The 13,305-nt window shown below is 48.4% G+C and overlaps 1 protein-coding gene and 1 non-coding gene across 2 annotated transcripts in view; one reads left to right on the forward strand and one right to left on the reverse strand.

Annotated features, from left to right (window-relative positions):
- Positions 1 to 13,305, forward strand: part of Oprd1 (opioid receptor delta 1) — a 32,542-nt gene that overhangs the window by 8,324 nt on the left and 10,913 nt on the right. The window lies entirely within an intron of this gene.
- On the reverse strand, positions 11,853 to 11,924 carry Trnaa-ugc (transfer RNA alanine (anticodon UGC)). The gene has a single exon. It is a non-coding gene; the product is annotated as a tRNA-Ala (tRNA).

Genomic DNA, 13,305 nt, shown 5'->3' on the forward strand with positions numbered 1-13,305 from the left:
CCAGCACAGCTGCAGAAATCAGTGGCTTTGTCTCCAGCCTGGAAGGGCGTGCGAAGAAGCTGTCTGTCTGTCTGTCCTTCACAGCCTTCCTAGCTACTGTGAGGAGTGAAAAGACAGAGCTTTAACTTCAAAGTCCCAGCGAGGTCTGAAGAATTCCGACTCAGGAAATGCCAGAAAATTGGTGTTAAGAACCCTTGTAGCAAGGGGCAGCAGGGGGAGGGCAGGGCTGAAGAGATGGCTCAGAGGTTAAGAGCAGTGGCTGCTCTTCCAGAGGTCCTGAGTTCAAGTCCCAGGAACTATATGGTGGCTCATAACCATCTGTAATGAGATCTGATGCCCTCACCTGGCATGAAGGTGTACATGCAGACAGAGCACTCATACATAAAATAAATTACAACAACAACACACCCTTGAAGTTCTTCTAGAGAATACCAGTTTAATTCTCAGCTCCCAACTTGAGAGTTCCCTATAACTCCATCCCAGGGACCTGACACACTCTTCTGGCCCCTCGAGGCACCTATACACTTGTGTGAGCACACACAGAGATACATATACACAAATAATTTTTGTAAACATTTATTATTTGTATTTATGTGTATGGATTTTTGCCATGTATGTGTGTCTGGGCCACATATGTAGTCAGTATTATCAGAGCTCAGAGGACCATCAGATCTTCTGAAATTGGAATCACAGATGGTTGTGAGCCACCATGTGGGTGCTGCGAATCAAACCCAGGCCCTCTGGAAGAGCAGCCAGAGCTCCTGAACCACTGAGCTATCTCTCCAGTCCCACCCTATATATCTTAAAAACAACAAAAACCTCAGCTGCACTCATACCTCTTGAACTCAGAATTTGGGAGGCAGAGACAGGCAGATTTCTGTGAGTTCCAGGCCAGCCAGGACTGCAGAATGCGACCCTGTCCCACAATAGAACCCAAAGGAACCACAGTAAAGGAAGCCTGGGTCTCCTTCCTATTCAGGAGTAACACTGTTACCAAATGCAAGTTGAAACATGGAGAATTGCATTTATTTAGAGATTGGAGAGATGGCCCTGTGTTTAGGGGTGCTTACGGCTCTTGTAGAAGACTCAGGTTCTGTTCCAAGTGCCCACATGGGGACTCATAACTTCCTGTAACTTCAGTTCCAAGGGATCTGACTCCCTCTCAGACTTCTGTGGGCTGCTGCACACCCATGGTGCACATGAATTCACATAGACAAAATATATACATACACATAAAAATATTTTTAAAAGTATATTTTTTATTACTTATTTTTTGCAGGTGGCATAGCATGTTAAGGTTTGTTCTTTGCTTTGTATTGTAATGCTAAATACTGGCTCCCAAGGCCTGGTTGCATACACAAATTAATGCTATGTGACCTTGCTCCTTAATTTAAAAACTGTTGGTTGAATAAAGTTGCAGAAAGTCAGCGGGGCAGTGGTGGCACATGCCTTTAATCTGAGCACTTGAGAGGCAGAAGCAGGCGGATTTCTGAGTTCGAGGCCAGCCTAGTCTACAGAGTGAGTTCCAGGACAGCCAGGGCTACACAGAGAAACCCTGTCTCGAAAAGAATCCAAAACAAACAAACAAACAAACAAACAAAAAAAAAAACCAAAAAACCAAGATGCAGACAGGCTGGGCAGAAGAGAGCTAGGTAGAGTTTTGGTTCCTGGGCTTGGGGTTTGAGGGAGGACCATGAGGGAGAGAGAAGGTGGAGAGAGAAGACGCCATGGGGTAAAAATTTTGAAAACATGGCGAGCTGGTGAGATGGCTCAGCGGTTAAGAGCACTGACTGCTTTTCCGAAGGTCCTGAGTTCAAATCCCAGCAACTGCTTGGTGGCTTACAACCATCTGTAATAAGATCTGATACCCTCTTGTGGTGTGTCTGAAGACAGTGTATTTACATATACAATAAATAAATCTTTGGGCCAGAGCAAAGGGGGCTGGAGCGAAGAGAGATCTGAGTTCAATTCCCAGCAACCACATGATGGCTCGCAACCATCTGTGTACTGTACTAATATTCATAAATAAATAAATCTTAAAAAAAGAAAAAGAACACATGGCCATGAGGTCTGCCCAGGTGGAACATGGCAAGTTATAACTCGGGGTTATTGATTCGGTAGCCTCTGCCCAGCTCTAGTGCATTAAAGGGTTAAATCAAATATAAAGGTTGTTTGTCTTTTATCTGGGAACGGAATGACCAAAGGCAGTATAGAAAGCCTAGACTGAGATATTTACTAAAACATTAAGGTGAGGCAAGAGGGTGCAGACAGAGAGGGGCATGCTCTTAAGATGGCTCAACAGTTCAGGGAATCAACGGTCTTCCAGAGAACCTGAGTTCGATTCCCAGCATCCACAGTTGGCTCACAGTTTGTAACTCTAATTCCAGGAGATCGGATGTCCTCTTCTGGCCTCCAAGGGCACCAGGCATGCACGTGGTGCATACACATACATGCAGGCCACTAGAGATACACACCAGGCAGTGGTGGCTCACGCCTTAATTCCAGCACTAGGGAGGCAGAGGCAGATGGATCTCTATGAGTTTCAAGCCGGCCTGGTCTACAGAATGAGGTCAAGGGCATGCAGAGAAACCAACCAACCAAACGAAAACTGCACCTATACACAAAATAAAAATAAAAATAAAAATAAACAATGGAGTCAATGTTTAAAACAACAACAAAAAAATATTTAAAAAGTAAAAGAAATGGGTTCTTTTTCAAATTTACTTGAGACAGACTTGCTTAGGCATTTCTGTCCCCTGACTCTTTATGTAACAGGATGACTTGAATTCTTCTGCAAAGTTGAAGTCCTGCAAGTACAGCTGCGACTACATAGGGCAGTTCTGGGGACTCCCGACACTGTAGGTCATCCACACCTACAGAACCCCAGATTTCCTGGGGCAGTGCCAGCCGCCGGAGAGGTGGCCGAATGGGTTCAGATCCAAGTCTCTTGCTGAATCCGTTTTCTCATCTGTAAACTGGGCGAGGCACTAAATTACTGCATCGGCAGCGGGTGGCACCCTCCCGTTGTGGCTTTTCCTGAGCTTGAAACACACTTCCAGAAACCAGACCAAAGCAACGGCAGAGATGCAGTCCCTGCCCTCTGAGAGCTGCCATTTTATTGGAGAAAGGATAGAAGTAGAAGATGGACATGAGGTCAGGGGCGTGGTTCAGTTGGAGGAGGGGCTTGCCTATGTGCCGGGAGGCCCTGCGTTCAATTCCCAGTTCCGAATCAGCCATGCGTGGTGGTGTACAATTGAAGGTTCAGCTCTTGGGAGGCGGAGGTTCAGAAATTTAAGGGGGGCTAAAAAACCGCAAACCATCCACAGGCAATCAAGCAAACAAAAACAGGCAAAGAAGATGGGGTGGAGGGAATACCGCTGTATATGGGAAGTGACTGTTGAGCAGAGGCGGGCTTGGGAGGATGTTTTAAGCAGAGGATGACGCCTGTGTGCCCTGAAGAGGCTTGTGTAGCCCTCAGCCTGACTCCTACAAGAAGGGTTGGTGCTATGATGTCTGTGGCCTGGCTACCTACCTAGCACTTGGGACCCAGGGATAAAGGTTAAGTCAGGAGAGAAACTGCGGCTCCCGGCCAAGCCAGATAACCCTGCAGGACCTGTGGAGGAGCATCTGCTTCCCTTGGTTACAAATCTGCATCCTGCCAGTGCCCAAAGTGCCCGGTGTCTGGTGATTTTCCATCACTCCTTGGGGGAGCAAGCAGAGCTGCTGGATGGGCAGGTAGCCATGAGGCACTCCTCCTGCTTCCTTAGGCCTGCTCATCCCAGGCCACCCAGGGCAGCCTAACAAAGCCTAGTACATGGATTTGGTCAAAACCATCGTCACTAAAGGCAGAGCAGCCATGTTATCCTGCTCAGCTCATGGCTTAGAAGACCCAAGACACAAATTCTCAATCTTTATAACCTGCCTGTTAAGCAGGAATGATATATATTTTTCTTTTTTTCAAGACAGGGTTTCTCTGTGTAGCCCTGGCAGTCCTGGAATTTGCTTTGTAGACCAGGCTGGCCTCGAACTCACAGAGATCTGCCTGCCTCTGCCTCCCCAGTGCTGGGATTAATGATGTGTACCACCACCTCCTGGCCATGATGGCTTTTATAACCTTGACCTCCATGATACAACCGATTGCCCATGTTCTTGTCTGGGTGAGGGGTGAAGAGATCCTTCTTCATTGGCTTGGAGCTTAGCTTAAGACTTTATTGATTCTGCTTTTATCTTTGAAACAGAGCCAGTGGGCTACCATTCTGGGGGAGGGGACTTCTGTAGTTATGGGTAGGTACATCTGATATTGGTACAAGGGTCTCCAGGTTGGAAACCCTCCAGTAAAGCTGTTGCTGCATTCGCCAGGAGACTGACTTCTTCCCAGGGAAGAGGACGGTCTCCGTGTTCCACAGTAATACTTCATTCAGTTTGGCTACGTAGGGCATGGCACATTCCACAGCCTGAGTGAGAGGACAACTTGGTAGAATCAGTTCTCTCTTTCCACCTTTACCTGGGTTCCAAGAACCAAGCTCAGGTTATCAGGCTTGCGTTGCTGGGTGCCAATCACCTTTACCCTCTGAGCCATCTGAGAGGCCCGCGGGGTTGTTCTTCAGATAAGGGCTCCCACAGGTGAACAAGGTTAATCTCCTTCATTTAAACTCAGCTGATTATAAAACTCCTTCCCAGTCATACCTGAGTTTGATCGCTGGATACCGTCGTTTAGCTGAGCTGACATACAAAGGTAAAAAGGTTAGACAGGGTTGTGGGGCCTCGAGCTGGCTCCTTTGCCTCTCTGAGCCTTACTCTCCCAGATGCCTCGTCCTGCGGCAGTGCTCAGGGTTGTTGCTCACTGATTCTTGTCAGGATTAAGTGCGATGACATTATTCAAGTGCCACATAGTCCCCATCACTTAGGGGAGCAGGGCTGGGTGACAAAGCGTGATAAAGAACTTTGTCAGACCAGGCTGTCGCCATGTTGATGCCCCAGAAGAACTGCATCGCATTAGGAACTCTGTCCTCTTTATAAAAGAGGTTGGGAATCTGTAGTTTGTTCAGTGTGGTGGGTGCCAGGCAAAGACTGCCTTTCAGGGACCTTCAGAAAGCCCTTTCTTAATTGGGACTTGTTCTTAAGACCAGGGAAATATTGTACCTTGGAACAAGACTGCTAGTTTATCCATGCTTTCCAGGAAGGAAGCCGTTCAGGTGTGAGCAGACAGACCCTTGATGAGGCCTCCACGCCCTATAAATGGCAAATCTCCATGCAGTTGGCAATGAACGTTTTTGTGGAGGGAGTGTTAGTAGCCAAGATAGATGCTCATGTGCCCACACACTCAGAGCAGGCAGACAACAGTGTGCGCAGCTTTCAGATCACGAAGCTGTGTATCCTCACAAGTCTCCAGGCTCCAGCCAGGAAAGGTTTTCCTGGAGACATTTCTACTGGTCCCTTACCCACAAAGTCCCCAGTATGTCTGTGATTAACTGCTTCTGGAGACCATGCCTGACATCATGCTGGCCACAGCCATCCTGAGACCAGAGCCAAGGCTGGGCCTGGGTCAGCTACTGAATTCCAGGTCAGACAGAGATTCAGCCATGGATGTCATCAGCCACCTCCATAAAAAGGGAGGACATTGTTTTGTATTGAATAGACCAGAAAAAAACTACTATTTTTTTTTTTTTTTTTTTTTTTTGAGACAGGGTCTTATCATCTAGCCTTGGTTGCCCTAAAACTTGCCATGTAGAACAGGATAGCCTCAAACTCCTCCTGGCTTTATCTAACCCTGTTCACTTTTTTGTTTGTTTGTTTTTTTGAGACAGTGTTTCTCTGTTTAGCCCTGGCTATCTTGGAGCTCACTCTGTAGACCAGGATGGCCTCGAACTCAGAAATCTGATACCTGCCTTTGCCTCCCAAGTGCTGGGATTAAAGGTGTGCGCCACCACTGCCAGACTTTTATTTTTTTTTTTTTTGTTTGTTTTTGTCCCACCCCCCCCCCCCGTTCACTTTTTGTTTGTTTGTTTGTTTTTTGAGACAGGGTTTCTCTGTATAGCCCTGGCTGTCCTGAAACTCACTTTGTAGACCAGGCTGGCCTCGAACTCAGAAATCCGCCTGCCTCCTGAGTGCTGAGATTAAAGGCGTGGGCCACCACGCCCGGCTCCCTGTTCACTTTTAAAGCTCCTTCCCCAACACATTTGGTTGTTTCCTCTTACTACATCACTCACTGTGGGAACTTTGAGATTCCTTCAAACGATAGGAGAGACATAGACAAAAGTCTGTGCTTATCAGGTTGGGGAGATGGTTCAGGACCCCCACAGAAACATGTAACAACATGCCTCTGTGACCCCAGTGCTAGGCAGAGACAGAGACAGAGACAGAGGCAGAGACAGGCAGGTCCCAGGGGCTCACGGGCCAGCCAGCCTAGCTGAAAGGTGAACTCCAGGCTCCTTGAGAAATGTTGTCTCAACGAATAAGGTAGACAAGCGATAGAGGAAGAGCCTGGACGCTGACCTCTGACCTTTGCATAAGCATCTTGACACACAGAGAGATGCACAGTAAGCAAGGCTTTATGGTGCCATCACTGTTTGTCCTCTCTCACTCTCTCTCTCTCTCTCTCTCTCTTTCTCTGGACTTCGCCCTGTCACTGGCTCTTCCCCCTTTATGGCTCCTCCCCTTTATGGCTTTTCCTAGAGCAGAAACCGTTTCCTCCGTCCTTTACCCTGTTCCTAGCTCACTCAGGCCCTGACCCTCAGAAGCCATCACTAAATAGTTCTTAAGTCTCTAACAGCCACTTGGATCCATTGGTAGAGTTTTTTGGACTCTACAAACAGAAACCCACCAGCCGCCAGATAAAAGGGACAGGAGCCACGCTAGAATGGCAGGCCACCACCCCTCCAGGGCAACCACTGTCTTTTCACTTCCTTTATCAAGTAACTCTCCTTCAGGGAGATTTTCTCTGATGGTTGGCAACAGTGACCCCTGTGTCCCATCAAAGCAGGGACCAGATACAGTTCTTCCCCCACTCTCAACCCCTTCCTGTGTGCAGTCTGTCTAACTCTGGGGGTTGTACATATAAGCAATAATTGTCCTACCACTGAAGCACACCGAACCTCCATGTTCTATTTCAAACACTCAACTACTCATCTCTGTTCCTATGAAGTAGGTGTGGGGTGGGGGAGTCTGGCACATATGGTTTGTAGGAGGGTCATGCCCTGTTTCTGGAAATCCAGGCACTGACTTCCACACTGAAGGACTCTCTCTCTCTCTCCCTTTCTCCAGCCCCCCAACACACACATAGACACACACAGGGACACACAGATATACAGACATAGACACACAGAGACACACACAGACACACAGATATACAGACATACACACACAGAGAAACACACAGACATATACACACACATAGCCACACAGACACACACACACAGAGACACACAGATAATACAGACATCACAAAAACATTCACAGACATACCCATACAGAGACATACACACACAGACAGACACACACACACACACACACACACACACACACACACACACCTAGTATCAGCCTCAGGGTGTCGTGCCTCTGGAACCAACCACCTTGTTTTTTTTTTTTTTTTGAGATAGGATCTCTCATTGGAAGCTGGGGCTCAAAGCCTTGGCTTGAGCAGGCTGGATACCCAGCCAACATGTCCCAGCAAATGTCTGTGTTGCCTCCTCAGCCCACCACACCTGTCTTGTTTCTGTGACTCCTGGGGACTGAACTCAGGTCCCCATGCTCACACAGAAAACACTTTCCTAACTGAGCCATCAGATCTCCAGCCCCAGATTCTTCCATGGTATCTGGGTACCGTTCACCCCACACTCCAGCCATCCTTAAGCAGGGTCAGGATGAGGGAAGGGAGAACTCTTTGAGTGTGCTCTGGGTTTCCAATGGAAGCTAGGCCTTTAGCCTGGTTGCTGCTAACTATAGCCTGGCAGGTCTCTCCACTCACGTTCAACTCAGGGGGCCTTTTGCTTCACTCACGTTCAACTCGGGGGGAGGGGGGGGGGCTTTTGCTTCCGAGGCCTGGCCATAATCTTCCCCTTGATAAGCAAGCTCTCTGGGCTTCGTTATAATTAACCACTTTCCTTCTCCCGGTTCTGCCAAACTGAGACAGCTAATTAATTTCTGGCCAAGTGCCATCCCTCTTAAGTGGTGGGCAGGGACACAGTTTGCTGTCGTCCTCCTTGCCCGACCAGGCTTGTTTTGTCCTTTGGGAGAGCAATCACCCTTTGTCTGCAAATAGAGGGAGCTCCAGCTGGACCCCTGGGCTGCTGGTACAGGCCTTGTTGACTCATCTCTGTTCCCTCTCTGTGCACCCAGCCTCTGGGGTCACTGCTGTAGCACAGCCTCAGAGCCTTCATTTGTAAAACAAAGGGGTTGGACTTGAATTTTAGAATCCCAGGAACTGGAGACCTAATTTAAGGCCTGCTCATCAGCTTCACCTCTCCACCCCTCAACCTTCTCCCACCTGTAAAAAGGGGATAGTGATGTCCCTGTGTGTCCCCAGCATGTAAGCCCATCCACAAGTGTCTGAACCGTGGTGCTGCCCACCTTTAATCCCAGCTGAGGCAGGTGGATCTCTGAGTTCAAGGCCAGCCTGCTCTACAGAGTGAATTCCAGGACAGCCAGAGCTACACAGAGAAACCCTGTCTTGAAGAACTAAGACAAACCACACTAAACCAAACCAAACAGTCTGCACACGAGACACGCAGCCAGCTCGCTTTTCTGTCAGCGTTAATAGTCTGGGTGCCCAGGCCTATGTCACAGAACTCTGGAGGACTACAAGGTCAAGGGTAACCTGGGCTACAGGGTAAAATCCTTTTTCAGGCAGCGACAACATATCCCTGTGCCTATAAAACAAACAATAAAATAAAATAAAAAAACCTCACCTCAAAACCAAAGAAGCTTCCAGAATTTCTTCCTTCAAAAGGCTAGAGGCCTAAACTTAAGGTGTGGTCAGGCTCTGAGAAGAATCCCTCCTGTGCTGAGCTGGGGTTCTGGCAGGCCTCACCACCCTTGGCCTCTGTCCTCACAAGGGCACGTTCTTTATTTCCTCATGTTTGTCTCTGTGTGTGCATCCTCTCTTCGACGTTTCTTATAAGTCGAGGTGGGGAGTGGCTGAGCTGGTGAAGGGACTTGCTGCTAAACCTGATGACATTAAGTCCAGTTCTTGGGACCAAAAGATGGAAGGAGAACACTTGGGAGGCAGAGGCAGATGGATTTCTGAGTTTGAGGCCAGCCTGGTCTACAAAGTGAGTTCCAGGACAGCCTGGGCTACACAGAGAAACCCTGTCTCGAAAAACTAACCAACCAAAGAAACAAACAAACCAAACAAACAAACCCCCCAAATGGGAATTCACTCCTAAAAGCTGTCCTTGGCCCTCCACATGCACGGTATGGTAGGCACCACCCCCACCCCAAATAAATAAACATTAACAAGAATACCAGGGTGCCGGAGAGAGAGCTCAATGGTAGAGGCAACGTCCTGGGTTCAATCCCAAGGTCACAAAGGAACAAAACCTTTAATAGGGACAGAACTTGGACAGGAGATGTAGCTCAGTGCTTTTCTGCTGCTGTACCCAAGGCCCTAGCCTCAATATCAGTGTTTGGGGGGAGGGGCTTAGGACCCACCCTAACCTAGCATGGTCATTGGTTCCCCATAAGGGCACATTGCCAGGTCTCACGGGTTGACCCTGGGCATGGTATTCAATTCAACCTACACGCTGAGGCTTACTTTTCTCCACCATAAAGTTAGGGAAGCGTGGCGGGGAGTGTGGTGGAGAGCGATTTGAGTGGTTGAGCAAACAAGATGATCTAGGTCAGTGTCATGGTCTAGCCTGGTGGAATGCAGTGTCACGGCATGGCAGAGGTGACAATGGTTGTTACAGACTGCTGTCCAGGGAACTACCCTGGGTTGCTCAGTGACCAGACCTGGGAGCCCATGGAAGTTGACACCTGGGAGCCTGGAACTCTGCCGGAGGCCCTGGAGGTCCGGACAAGCCCTTGGATTTCCACTGAGCCTTAGCTTCCTGGCTCAGAGAAGGAGAAAGCACAAAGCCTCCCAGAGGTCAGGAGACTGATTCTGTTTGGCCCTGTGCGGCTTCCCCAGGCCTCACTTCCATCATCCATGGAGAGGGAAGTAGGTGTAGTCTGACCTCCCTGCGATCAGAACCTCCGCTGGTCCGAAGGTCAGACTCCGGGCTCTGGGTCTCGTAGTTGCTCGAGTTCTGAAATCCCAAGTTCAGAGTCAAGGTGCCAACAGAGCGGTATCCCTCTCTCCCAGCCCCATCCATTGGGAGGAGGGGTCTTTCCTTGCCTCTTTCTTGGGAAAAGGTTGCTGGAATCTCGGAGCTAGAGGAATGTTCAAAGTGGGGAGTACCCGTGTTCCAGACAATTCCTGTCCAGGAACGGGGGCTTCCAGGTATTCCTCAGCTTGTGCCTACATCTCTCTCATCACTACCTCACACATGGCCCCCTCCTCCCTGTATCTCATGGGAGGACACTTGAAGTTTGGTCCCGGCCTTATAATCAGGTACTCACACCTCAGGCTCCTTTGCTCCATCTACAAACGCCCTTTCCCCAGTAATCTCACATTGCAGGGGACACTCCTGCAATGGGGGAGCGACCACCTCAGTCCTCAGCCTGTATCATGAAGGGGCAGGGAGCAGGGAATTTCTGGACTTTTAAGTCTAAATTTAGACTGTGATTCCATGATTCCATGAGGAGAGCCAGGCAGAGTGTTGGCAGGTGGGGGAGGGGTTGCTTGCTTGCTTTCCTTCTTCCGTGGTACCTGGGGAGGGGCACTCAGGCTCGGGGAGGGGGCTGCCTTTGAGAGATACAATTGGGAGGTCATAAGAGAGAACTAACTTGCATGCTCTGTGACGTGTCCTGACAGTGGGATGAAGCCTTCCCCCAACCCAGACAGCCTTCCTAGACAGAGCTTGTCCGGAGTATCTGCTATTCCCACTTTGAATATTCCTCCGGCTCTGAGGCTCCAGACATCCCAAGGAACTCATCAGTTAGTTGTGCCCACAGAGGATTGATCACAGTGTTATGTATGACAGCAGGAGAGTGGAAAGGGCCTTCATGTCCTTCATGGAGGATTTCCAGTTGAAATTTACTCCAGACTCCTAGGTGAGAGTAGCTTCTCCCAGTCTAGTCTGTCTGTCTGTCTGTCTGTCTGTCTGTCTGTCAGTCTGCATTTACTGAGACCGGATTTTCTGCATCTCATCATTTTCAGATCCTGCCCTATATATCTGAGGATGACTTGAACTCCTGGTTTTTGGTTTTTTTTTTTTTTGCCTCTGCCTCCTGAGTGCTGAGATGATAGGCCTGCACCACCACATGTAGCTTATTCAGTCTCAGGCAAACACTCTCACAGCCTACACCTTTCTGAGACAGGGTCTCACTATGCTGCCTCACTGGGGCCTTGAACTCATGATCTTCTTGCTTCAGTTCAGGTGTTGGAGTTACAAGCCTGTACTGCCAGGCATGGACCACTGTTTTTTGTATGGTCCTTGAGCTAAAACTTTCTTTTTTTTATGTCTTTACATAAATGGGTAAGAGCACTGACTGCTCTTCTGAAGGTCCTGAGGTTCAAATTCCAGCAACCACATGATGGCTCACAACCATCTGTAATGGGATCTGATGCTCTCTTTTGATGGGTCTGAAGTTAGTATAATAATAAATAAATCTTTAAAAAAAAAAAAAGGAAGAAAGAAAGAAATAGAACCCGAGTCCTCTGGAAGAGTAGTCAGTGCTCTAACTGCTGAGCCATCTCGCCAGCCCCAGAAATAATAGAATAAATACAGAATAAGCTTTTAAAACGCTACTTCCCTGACCAGGATTCAAACCTGGGCCACAGCGGTGCAAGCACCGAATCCTAACCACTAGACCACCAGGGAGTGACCAGGTTCTATTCCTATTACCTGCCTTACAAATGTCTGTAACTCCAGTTCTGGAAATGTGATGGCCTTTTCTTGGACTCCTCAGGTATCAGACACACAAGTGGTATACAGACATGCATGCAGGCAAAAAACACTCATGCACTTAAAAAAACAATAGAATAATATAGTCCAGAGACCTTGTGGACTCTCAGCAGTGACTATTATTTATCTAATATTTACTCTTTGGCCCTGTGCAAAAAAAGCTTGCTGTAAAGCAACCATCAAAAACTATATCAATTTGTGTATGAATACAGAAAAATGGCCACAGCATTTTGCTAAAAGATGGTGACAGTCTTCAAACATGCTCCCTTGCATGGAACATGGCATTAGCATGTTGGCACGGTACCCGCAATGATGATCTTCAGGGCTGACACTGATTTTCATACCTGCCGCAATTCTGTGTTTGAATATTCTCCAGTAAATAGCCATTACATTGCAGAGTTGAAAGGCGTTTAGAAGGAATATTAATTGTAAATACTTCAGCGATCTACAGTGGGTCTGGTTGGGGACCAAAGCTATTTTTTGTGCAGGCTAAAGCCATCATGTCAAGTTTGTCTCCTGAGGTCCCACAAGGTCAACTGGGCTGTCACCGCCGCAGCAGCTGCTGCTGTTGCTGCTCCTGTTGATTTTAGGTCTCACGCCCCTGTTTTGGAGAAAAACATCATTACCACCTCCATTTAGTTAAAATCAAATTAGCTCCCTTGGATAAATGAGGGAAGATTTCTCTCACCACCTGCAGGGCTGATTCACTTCAGACTCAGGGCAAAGAGGATCAGGCCCAGGCATCCTTCCGGGGACCTGGCCAAGAGGATGGAGGAGGGAGGGATGATAAAGAACAGATGCCCTGATTTGAGCCCTTCGGTCTGTGGCTCCTTACTTCTGAAGATTAGGGTACCTTGGTACCATCCACTGGCACCCATCAATGTGCCCCCTCTACCTGTCCTTACCCAGACAGCTGGGAGTGGAAGACAGACATCTTTATATACATCCATCCCAGACACGTCCTGGGTACCTGCTCTGTGCTTGTTTCTGCTGTCGGTGCCAGGCTTTTAGGGGAGCGAGACAAATGCCATCCTTGCTTTCGGGCTCTTGTATTTGTCCAGGAGCGTGTGAGGGACACACTCAGCCCACAGCATGTGCAGGGGAGAAGCTAAAGCCTGAGTCCAGAGGAAATGCCGGCTTTCAGGGCAAACCACTCGGACCTCACCATGACTCTCCCTGACTGTGATCTCGACAAGTTCATTACCACACTTGATAAATTGAGGTCTATAATTGCTATCTACCCCATGGTGTGTTGTGGAGATTAAATGATGTAAATGGCTATTCTGTGTGCCTGCAC

Source organism: Mus caroli, unplaced genomic scaffold, assembly GCF_978045245.1.
Source record: "Mus caroli unplaced genomic scaffold, Mus_caroli_1 scaffold_6, whole genome shotgun sequence".
In the NCBI taxonomy this organism is placed as follows: domain Eukaryota; kingdom Metazoa; phylum Chordata; class Mammalia; order Rodentia; family Muridae; genus Mus; species Mus caroli.